Source organism: Lepus europaeus, chromosome 6 (assembly GCF_033115175.1).
Source record: "Lepus europaeus isolate LE1 chromosome 6, mLepTim1.pri, whole genome shotgun sequence".
Taxonomy (NCBI): Eukaryota; Metazoa; Chordata; class Mammalia; order Lagomorpha; family Leporidae; genus Lepus; species Lepus europaeus.
Window position 1 is genome coordinate 81,064,585 of NC_084832.1, and position 11,240 is coordinate 81,075,824.

The following is an 11,240-nucleotide window of genomic DNA, read 5'->3' on the forward strand; positions in this document are numbered from 1 at the left end:
AACATTTATATTAAACCCTAACACTAACCCTAATGAAACCCCAAACATAAGCATATCTCTAACCCTAAATCTAACCCTAACCTGGGCCCAAAACCTAACCCTAACCCTAACACTTACCCTAAACACTAATGCTAACATTAACCCTAATGAAACCCCAAACATAAGCAAATCCTAACCCTAACATTAACCGAAAACCTAGCAAGAACCCTAAACCTAACCATAACACTAGTCTTTAAAACTAAACCTAAACCCCAACATTAACCCTAACTCTAAGAAAACACCAAACATTAAGCCTAGCTCTAACTATAATCCTAATCATAACCCTGCCCTAAGACCAAATCCTAACTCCACCCTAACCCTAACTCTAACCTTCACCTAATGGTAACCCTAATGCATGTCTGAATTCTACCCTAAGCTTCATCCTAAACTTAACCCTACAGCCTAACCCTAAACCTAAACCTAATGAAAGCCCAAGTTTAGCTCTAACCTTAACCATCACCATAACCCTAGCTGAACTCTAACCCTAATGCTAACACTAAACTTGAACAGTAGCCAGAAACCTAAACCTAACTCTAACGTTGTTCCTAATCTTAACACAAAACCTTAACAATATCCCTAACTCTAATGAAATTCCAAACCTAAGTGTAGCCCTAACACTAACCCATACCCTAATTGTGGCCTGAAACCTAACCCTATCTTTAACCCTAACCCTATCCCTAAACCTCACCTTAACAGTAATTCTAACACAAGCTCGAATCCTAAACATAAACCTCATGCTAACACTAGCTGTAAACCCTAACACTAACCTTAACCTTAAGGAAACACCAAAGCTAAGTGTAACCCTAGCTCTAACACTGGTTGAAGCCTAACTCTAACCCTAAATCTGAACCACAGATCAAACCCTAAACCCAACTACAACACTAGCTTGAACCTTAACCCTAAACCCTACCCCAAAACATAATCCAAACAGTAAACATAATGAAAGCCCTAAACCTAACCCTAATTCTCATCCTAACCCTAATCCTAAACCTTAACAATAACACTAATGGCAATGAAACCCCACACATAAATGTAGCCCTAACCCTAACCCTAGCCCTAACCCTAACTGTGACCAAAATCAAACCTTAACCCTCACATAATGGTAATGATAACCCAAACCCAAACCCTAATACTTACCATCATGCTAACCTTAACCCTACACCCTAATGCTAACCCTAACGCTAAGGAAACCCCAAACATTAGTGAATCCCTAACCCTAAACATACCTCTAACCCTAGCTTGAACCCTAACCCTAATGATAACTCTAATGATAACACTAGCCCTAACACTTACCCTTATCACTAACACTAACCCTAACCCTAATGAAATCCCAAACCTAAAAGCAGCCGTACCGCTACCCCTAAACCTAAACCTTTCTGAACCATAACACTAACCCTAACCCTAAACCCAAGCCCTAGCTAGAACACTAAACCAAATCATAGCACTACCACTAACCCTAACACTAAACCCTAAACCAAGGCCAATCCCTAACCCTCACCATAATGGTAACTCTAAACTAAGCCAGCATGCTTACCATAAATCTCACAACATGAGCCTAAAACCCTAATACTAACCCTGAACCTAACAAAACCCCAAACCTAAGCATAATGCTAATCTAACCCTGGCTGAACACTAACCCTAACTCTAACTAAATCGAACCCCAGCCTGGGCTGGCGCCGTGGCTTAACAGGCTAATCCTCCACCTTGCAGCGCCAGCACACCGGGTTCTAGTCCCGGTTGGGGCGCTGGATTCTATCCCGGTTGCCCCTCTTCCAGGCCAGCTCTCTGCTATGGCCCGGGAAGGCAGTGGAGGATGGCCCAGGTCCTTGGGCCCTGCACCCGCATGGGAGACCAGGAGAAGCACCTGGCTCCTGGCTTTGGATCAGCGAGATGCGCTGGCCACAGCAGCCATTGGAGGGTGAACCAACGGCAAAAAGGAAGACCTTTCTCTCTGTCTCTCTCTCTCACTATCCACTTTGCCTGTCAAAAAACAAACAAAAAAACCCAGCCTGAACCCTAATCCCTTAACATTAGCATTAGCCCTAACCCTAACACTAAATGCTAAACTAACTGTACTCCTAACCCTAAGCTAACCCTAAACCTAACAGTAAACCTAAAGACTGAACTCTAACCCTAATGCTCATACTAACACTAACCCTAAAACCTAATAATAACACTAACCCTAATGAAACAAAAAAACCCAAGTGTAGTCCTACCCTTAACCCTAAACCTAAAACTGGACCAAAACTTAACCCTAACTCTAACTCTAACTCTAACCATAACCTTAATAACACTAACACAAGCCAAAGCCATAACACTAACCCTCATTCTAACCTTAACTCTAACTGTAATCCTAACCCTAACAATAAGGAAACCCCAAATATAATCATGGTCCTAAACCCTAACCCTAACTCTAATCTAAATCCTAACCCTAAACTCATATCCTAGTAAGAACCCTAACACTAATGATACACTAGCCCTAACACCTTAAACCTAGCCCTAACCCTATTCTTTTTTTTTTAAAATTTTTTTGACAGGCAGAGTGGACAGTAGGAGAGAGACAGAGAGAAAAAGGTCTTCCTTTGCCATTGGTTTACCCTCCTAAGGCTGCCGCGGCCGGTGCGCCGTGGCCGGTGCGCTGCGGCCAGCACACCACGCTGATCTGAAGCCAGGAGCCAGGTGCTTCTCCTGGTCTCCCATGTGGGTGCAGGGCCCAAGCACTTGGGCCATCCTCCACTGCACTCCTGGGACACAGCAGAGAGCTGGACAGGAAGAGGAGCGACTGGGACAGAATCTGGCGCCCCAACTGGGACTAGAACCCAGTGTGCCGGCACCGCAGGTGGAGGATTAGCCTATTGAGCCACAGCTCCGGCCCCTAACCCTATTCTTAAATGCTAACCCTAACCCTAACGAAACTCCAAACTTAAGTGTAGTGCTAATTCTAAACTTAACCCTAAACTTGGCTGAATCCTAACCCTAACCCTAAATCTGAACCCTTGCCAGAACACTAAAACTCACCCTAACACTAGCCCTAAACCTAAACCCCAACAGCAGCAAAAATCCACCATAAGCATAGCCCTAAACCTAACCATAAATCTAACATTGCCTGAAGCCTAACCCTAACCTTAACCCTTAACCACAACCATAGCAATAACCCTCATCCTGAACCTTACCCTAAACTCTAAGACTAATACTACCCCTAACAAAAACCCAAATCTAACAGCGATCACTTTTCAGTTAAGTTTCAACACTTAAGAATAACTGTGTATTGATTACAGAATTCAACCAAAAATATTAAGTAGAACAAACAAAAAAAAATACTAAGAGGGATAACGTATTAAGTTGTTTATCGATAGTCAGGGCAAGGGCTGATCAAGTCACCATTTCTCATAGTGTTCATTTCACTTTAACAGGTTTCCTTTTTGGTGCTCAGTTGTCACCGATCAGGGAGAACATATGATATTTGTCCCTTTGGGACTGGCTTATTTCACTCAGCATAATGTTTTCCAGATTCCTAACAGGGATCACTTTTCAGTTAAAATTTAAACACCTAAGAATAATTGTGTGTTAATTACAGAGTTCAACCACCAGTTCTAGAACAAAAAAAAAAAACTAAAATGGATAAAGTATTACATTGTACATCAACAGTCAGGAAAAGAGCTGATCAAATCACTGTTTCTATTTTTTCATTTATTAAACTTTTATTTAATGAATATAAATTTCCAAAGTACAGCTTATGGGTTACAATGGCTTCCCCCCTCCCATAACTTCCCTCCCGCCCGCAACCCTCCCCTTTCCCGCTCCCTCTCCCCTTCCATTCACATCAAGATTCATTTTCAATTCTCTTTATATACAGAAGATCAGTTTAGTATATATTAAGTAAAGATTTCAACAGTTTGCCCCATATAGCAACACAAAGTGAAAAAACTACCATTGGAGTACTAATTATAGCATTAAATAACAATGTACAGCACCTTAAAGACAGAGATCCTACATAATATTTTTTAAAAATTAATTAATTTTCTATGGCATTTCCAATTTAACACCAGGTTGTTTTTTTTTCATTTCCAATTCTCTTTATATACAGAAGATCAATTCAGTATATAATTAGTAAAGACCTCATCAGTTTGTACCCACACAGAAACACAAAGTATAAAAATACTGTTTCAGTACTAGTTATAGCATCACTTCACATTAGACAACACATTAAGGACAGATCCCACATGGGGTGTAAGTACACAGTGACTCCTGTTGCTGACTTAACAATTTGACACTCCTGTTCATGGCATCAGTAATCTCCCTAGGCTCTAGTCATGAGTTGCCAAGGCTATGGAAGCCTTTAGAGTTCGCTGACTTTGATCTTATTCCGATAGGGTTATGGTCAAAGTGGAAGTCCTCTCCTCCCTTCGGAGAAAGGTACCTCCTTCTTTGATGGCCCCGTTCTTTCCACTGGGATCTCACTCACAGAGATCTTTCATTTAGGTCTTTTTTTTTCCATGATATCTTGGCTTTCCATGCCTACTATACTCTCATGGGCTCTTCAGCCAGATCCGAATGCCTTAAGGGCTGATTCTGAGGCCAGAGTGTTGTTTAGGACATCTGCCATTCTATGAGTCTGCTGTGTATCCCGCTTCCCATGTTGGATCCTTCTCTCCCTTTTTGATTCTATCAGTTAGTATTAGCAGACACTTGTCTTGTTTGTGTGATCCCTTTGACTCTTAGACCTATCAGAGCCATCAACTGTGAGCTGAAATTGATCACTTGGACTAGTGAGATGGCATTGGTACATGTCACCTTGATGGGATTGTGTTGGAATCCCCTGGCACATTTCTAACTCCACCATTTGGGGCAAGTCTGATTGAGCATGTCCCAAATTGTACATCTCCTCCCTCTCTTTTTCCACTCTTAAATTTAACAGGGATCACTTTTCAGTTAAAATTTAAACACCTAAGAATAATTGTGTGTTAATTACAGAGTTCAACCACTAGTACTAGAACAACAACAACAACAACAACAACAAATACTAAAAAGGATAAAGTATTACATTGTACATCTAAAGTCAAGACAAGGGCTGATCAGTTCATTGTTTCTTATAGTGTCCATTTCACTTAACAGGTTTCCCCTTTGGTGCTCAGTTGTCACCGATCAGGGAAAAAACATGATATTTGTCTCTTTGGGACTGGCTTAATTCACTCAGCATGATGTTTTCCAGATTACTCCATCTTGTTGCAAATGACCGGGTTTCGTTGTTTCTTACTGCTGTATAGTATTCTATGGAGTACATGTCCCATAATTTCTTTATCCAGTCTACTGTTGATGGGCATTTGGGTTGGTTCCAGGTCTTAGCTATTGTGAATTGAGCTGCAATAAACATTAATGTGCAGACGGCTTTTTTGTTAGCCAGTTTAATTTCCTTTGGGTAAATTCCAAGGAGTGGGATGGCTGGGTTGTATGGTAGGGTTATATTCAGGTTTCTGAGGAATCTCCAGACAGACTTCCATAGTGGCTTAACCAGTTTGCATTCCCACCAACAGTGGGTTAGTGTCCTTTTCCCCCCACATCCTCTCCAGCATCTGCTGTTGGTAGATTTCTGAATGTGAGCCATTCTCACCGGGGTGAGATGGAACCTCATTGTGGTTTTGATTTGCATTTCTCTGATTGCTAGTGATCTTGAACATTTTTTTCATATGTCTGTTGGCCATTTGGATTTCCTCTTTCGAAAAATGTCTATAAGGTCCTTGGCCCATCTCTTAAGTGGGTTGTTTGTTTTGTTGTTGTGGATTTTCTTGATTTCTTTGTAGATTCTGGTTATCAACCCTTTATCTGTAGTAGAGTTTGCAAATATTTTTTCCCATTCTGTTGGTTGACTCTTCACTTTCCTAACTGTTTCCTTTGAAGTACAGAAACTTCTCAATTTCACGCAATCCCAAACGTTAATTTTGGCTTTGACTGCAAGTGCTTCTGGAGTATTTTCCAAGAAGTCTTTGCCTGTGCCTATATCTTGCAGGGTTTCTCCAGTGCTCTCTAATAATTTGATGGTGTCTGGTCGTAGATTTAAGTCTTTAATCCATGTTGAGTGAATTTTTGTGTAAGGTGATAGGTATGGGTCTTGCTTCAAGCTTCTGCACGTGGAAATCCAATTTTCCCAGCACCATTTATTGAATAGGCTGTCCTTATTCCAGGGATTAGATTTGGATCTTTGGTCAAATATAAGTTGGCTGTAGATGTTTGGATTGATTTCTGGTGTTTCCATTCTGTTCCATTGGTCTATCCATCTGTTTCTGTACCAGTACCATGCTGTTTTGATAACAACTGCCTTGTAGTATGTCCTGAAATCTGGTATTGTGATGCCTCCGGCTTTGTTTTTGTTGTACAGGATTGCTTTGGCTATTCGAGGACTTCTGTGTCTCCATATGAATTTCAGCATCATTTTTTCCAGATCTGAGAAGAATGTCTTTGGTATCTTGATTGGTATTGCATTGAATGTATAAATTGCTTTTGGGAGAATAGACATTTTGATGATATTAATTCTTCCAATCCATGAGCATGGACGATTTTTCCATTTTATGGTATCCTCTTCTATTTCTTTCTGTAAGGTTTTGTAGTTTTCATCGTAGAGATCTTTAACGTCCTTGGTTAAGTTTATTCCATGGTATTTGATTGTTTTTGTAGCTATTGTGAATGGGATTGATTTTAGAAGTTCTTCCTCAGCTGTAGCATTGCCTGTGTATACAAAGGCTGTTGATTTTTGTGCATTGATTTTATATCCTGCTACTTTGCCAAACTCTTCGATGAGCTCCAGCAGTCTCTTAGTAGAGTTCTTTGGGTCCCCTAAATAAAGAATCATATCATCTCCAAAGAGGGATAGTTTGAGTTCTTCCTTCCCGATTTGTATCCCTTTAATTTCTTTTTCTTGCCTAATACCTCTGGCCAAAACTTCCAGAACTATATTGAATAGCAGTGGTGAGAGTGGGCATCCCTGTCTGGTACCAGATCTCAGTGGAAATGCTTCCAACTTGTCCCCATTTAATAGGATGTTGGCCGTGGATTTTTCATATATTGCTTTGATTGTATTGAGGAATGTTCCTTTTATACCCAGCTTGCTTAGAGTTTTCATCATGAAAGGGTGTTGTATTTTATCCAATGCTTTCTCTGTGTCTATTGAGAGAATCACATGGTTTTTCTTCTGCAGTCTGTTAATGTAGTGTATTACGTTGATTGTTTTGCGAATATTGAACCATCCCTGCATACCAGGGATAAATCCCACTTGGTCTGGGTGGTTGATCTTTCTGATGTGTTGTTGCATTCTATTGGCCAGAATTTTATCGAGGATTTTTGCATCTATGTTCATCAGGGATATTGGTCTGTAATTCTCTTTCAATGTTGCATGTTTTTCTGGCTTAGGAGTTAAGGTGATGCTGGTTTCATAGAAAGAATTTGAGAGGATTCCCTCTTTTTCGATTGTTTTGAATAGTTTGAGTAGAATTGGAGTTAGTTCTTCTCTAAATGTCTGGTAGAATTCAGCCGTGAATCCATCTGGCCCTGGGCTTTTCTTTGTTGGGAGGGCATTTATTACTGTTTCAATTTCTGTGTCAGTTATTGGTCTGTTTAGGTTTTCTATGTCTTCCTGGCTCAATTTCGGTAGGTTGTATGTGTCCAAGAATCTGTCCCTTTCTGATAGATTTCCCTGTTTGCTGGCATACAAGTCCTTGTAGTAATTTCTGATGATTCTTTTTATTTCTGTGACGTCTGTTGTTACGTTTCCCTTTTCATCTCTGATCCTATTGATTTGGGTCTTTTCTCTTCTTTTTTTAGTTAGTTGGGCCAATGGGGTGTCAATTTTGTTTATTTTTTCAAAAAACCAGCTCCTTGTTTGGCTGATTTTTTGTAATGTTTTTTTGGATTCAATCCTGTTGATTTCTTCTTTGATTTTAATTATTTCTCTTCTCCTACTGGGTTTGGGTTTGGTTTGCTGCAGATTTTCTAGATCCTTGAGATGACTTGTAAGCTCATCTATTTGGTGCCTTTCCAATTTCTTGATGTAGGCACCTATTGATATAAACTTTCCTCTTAACACTGCTTTTGTTGTATCCCATAGGTTTTGGTATGTTGTGCTGTTATCCTCATTTACTTACAGAAAATTTTTGATTTCTCTTTTAATTTCTTCTATGACCCATTGTTCATTCAGGAGCATGTTGTTCAGTCTCCATGTGTTTGCACCTGCTCTAGGGATTCCTGAGTTGCTAATTTCCAATTTCATTCCTTTGTGGTCTGAGAAGCTGCATGGTATGATTCTAATTCTTTTGAATTTGCTGAGACTTGCTTTATGGCCTAGTATGTGGTCAATCCTAGAGAAGATTCCATGTACTGCTGAGAAGAATGTAAAGTCCTTAGATGTAGGATGAAATGTTCTGTAGATATCTGTTAGATCCATTTGGGCTATAGTGTCATTTAAATCTACTGTCTCCTTGTTGATCTTCTGTCCTGTTGATCTGTCTATCTCTGAGAGTGGAGTATTGAAGTCCCCCAGTACTATTGTATTGGGGTCTAAGTCTTCCTTTAAGTCCCTTAACAAGTCTTTTAAATAAGCTGGTGCCCTGTAATTAGGTGCATATACATTGATAATCATTATATCTTCCTGTTGACTGGATCCCTTAATCATTAAATAGTGCCCCTCTTTGTCTCTCCTAACAGTTTTTGTGGTAAAGTTTATGTTGTCCGATATTAAGATGGCTACTCCCGCTCTTTTTTCATTTCTGTTGGCATGGTATATCTTTATCCAGCCTTTCACTTTCAGCCTGTATGGATCATTGTTGGAAAGATGAGTTTCTTGTAAGCAGCAAAAAGATGGGTTTTGTTCCTTAACCCAATCGGTGTCTTTTAACTGGACAGTTCAAGCCATTAACATTCAATTTGACTATTGAGAAGGAATAACTTTGCCCTGCCATTTGCCAAAGATATTTTCTAATATATGGTTTGAGATTCCTGTGATCTTTTGCTGTGAGGTTTCCTTCCTTTACCTTCTTTCATATTGGTGACCGTGTTTCTGTGTTTCTGTATGTACACATCTTTAAGCATCGTTTGCAGGGCTGGACGAGTGGCAACAAATTCTTTCAATTTCTGTTTGCTGTGAAAGGTCTTTATTTCACCTTCTTTCACAAATGAGAGCTTTGCAGGATATAATATTCTGGGCTGGCAGTTTTTCTCTCTTAGTACCTGGGTTATATCTCTCCATTCTCTCCTCTCTTGTAGGGTTTCTGAAGAGAAGTCATCTGTGAGTCTAATTGGAGATCCTCTAAGAGTAATCTGGCGTTTCTCTCTTGCACATTTTAGGATCTTTTCTTTATGTTTCACTGTGGTGAGTTTGATTACGACATGTCGTGGTGAGGATCTCTTTTGGTCATGTTTATTAGGGGTTCTATGAGCTTCCTGTACTAGGATGTCTCTGTCTTTCTCCAAACCTGGGAAATTTTCTGCTAGTATCTCACTAAAAATGCCTTCTAATCCTTTCTCCTTCTCCATGCCTTCAGGAACTCCTAGAACCTGAATGTTGGGTTTTTTAATAGTATCCTGTAGATTCCCGACAATATTTTTTAGATTTCTAATTTCTTCTTCTTTTCTTTGGTTTGCCTGTTTCCTTTCCTGTTCTCTCTCTTCTAATTCCGATATTCTCTCTTCTGCTTCACGCATTCTGTTTTTAAGGCTTTCTAATGTGTTTGTCATTTGATCTATTGAGTTCTTCATTTCATTGTGGTTTTTTGTCACTATCACAGTTTCATGTTCTACTAGTGTTTCATTTCATTTTGATTCCTCCTTAAGATTTCATTTTCACGAGAGAGATTTTCTATCTTGTCCATTAAGGATTTCTGTAGTTCAAGAATTTGTTTTTGAGAACTTCTTAATGTTCTTATCAGTTTTTTGAGATCTGCTTCTTGCATTTCTTTGATCTCTTCATCTTCATAATCTTGGATTGGGGGTCTTGTTCATTTGGGGGTATCATAGTGTCTTCCTTGCTCTTGTTACCTCGGCTTCTACGTTTGTTGTTTGGCATGTTGGAGATATTTATGTTTTTTTTTTTTTTTGCTGTGGTGTTTTTTTCTCGTTATACTATGCCTCTAAGTGGACTATCTGCTTTGATGTATCCTTAGAGGCTGTGATGGGTGTGGCCAGAGAGCTCTGCTTGATTCTTCAGGTTTAAGTCTGTGCAAAAAGTGACTCACCTTGCTCCTTGCTGGATCTCTCTCTCTCTCTGTCTCTTTTTTTTTTTTTTTGGACTCAGTTGGGAAGTAATTCCAAATGGCTGAGTGGAATTGAGGGTAGTTGAAATCTGGCCTCTGTGAGTATTCATTTGAACTACCCCTGGGACCACACACAGAGTTTATGCAGCCCTCACTGTGTTCTCAAGTTTCACCTTAGGCCCAAAGTTACTGTGTTTGTCTACTCATTGCCACTTTACATATGTAAAATGGTGCCTGCTCTTTGTTTTGCTCAAGTGAAGGGAGGGGCCTCTGCCTTTCCCCACTAATGTCTCCCGTTTCTGAGGCTTCCGTTGGTTCCCGCGCTGGGGAGATTCTGCGGCTCGTCTCCCGCGGTTGGATTTCCACGCGGTGGGCTCCTTGTAGGTCCTCTGTGTCACATCCACTAGATCCAAAAGCATTTCCTCTGCAGTTTTTTTTCTTGAATCTTTTCCTGAGGCTACAGTAATTCCACTTTTATGAAACTTTATTTTCCAGACTATCGGTGCACGTCCTCACTATCCGCCATCTTAGCTCCGCCCCCCCAAATCACTGTTTCTTATAGTGTCCATTTCACTTCAACAGGTTTCCCCTGTGGTGCTCAGTTAGTTGTCGCCAATCAGGGAGAACATATGATATTTGTCCCTTTGGGACTGGCTTATTTCACTCAGCATGGTGTTTTCCAGATTCCCCCTTCTTGTGGCAAATGACCAGGTTTCATTGTTTTTGACTGCTGTATAGTATTCTATAGAGTATTTGTCCCATAATTTCTTTTTTTTAAAACTTTTATTTGATGAATATAAATTTCTAAAGTACAGCTTATGGATTACAATGGCTCCCCCCCCCCAAACTTCCCTCCCACCTGCAACCATCCCCTTTCCCACTCCCTCTCACCTTCCACTCACATCAAGATTCATTTGCAATTCTCTTTATATACAGAAGATCAGTTTAGTATATATTAAGGAA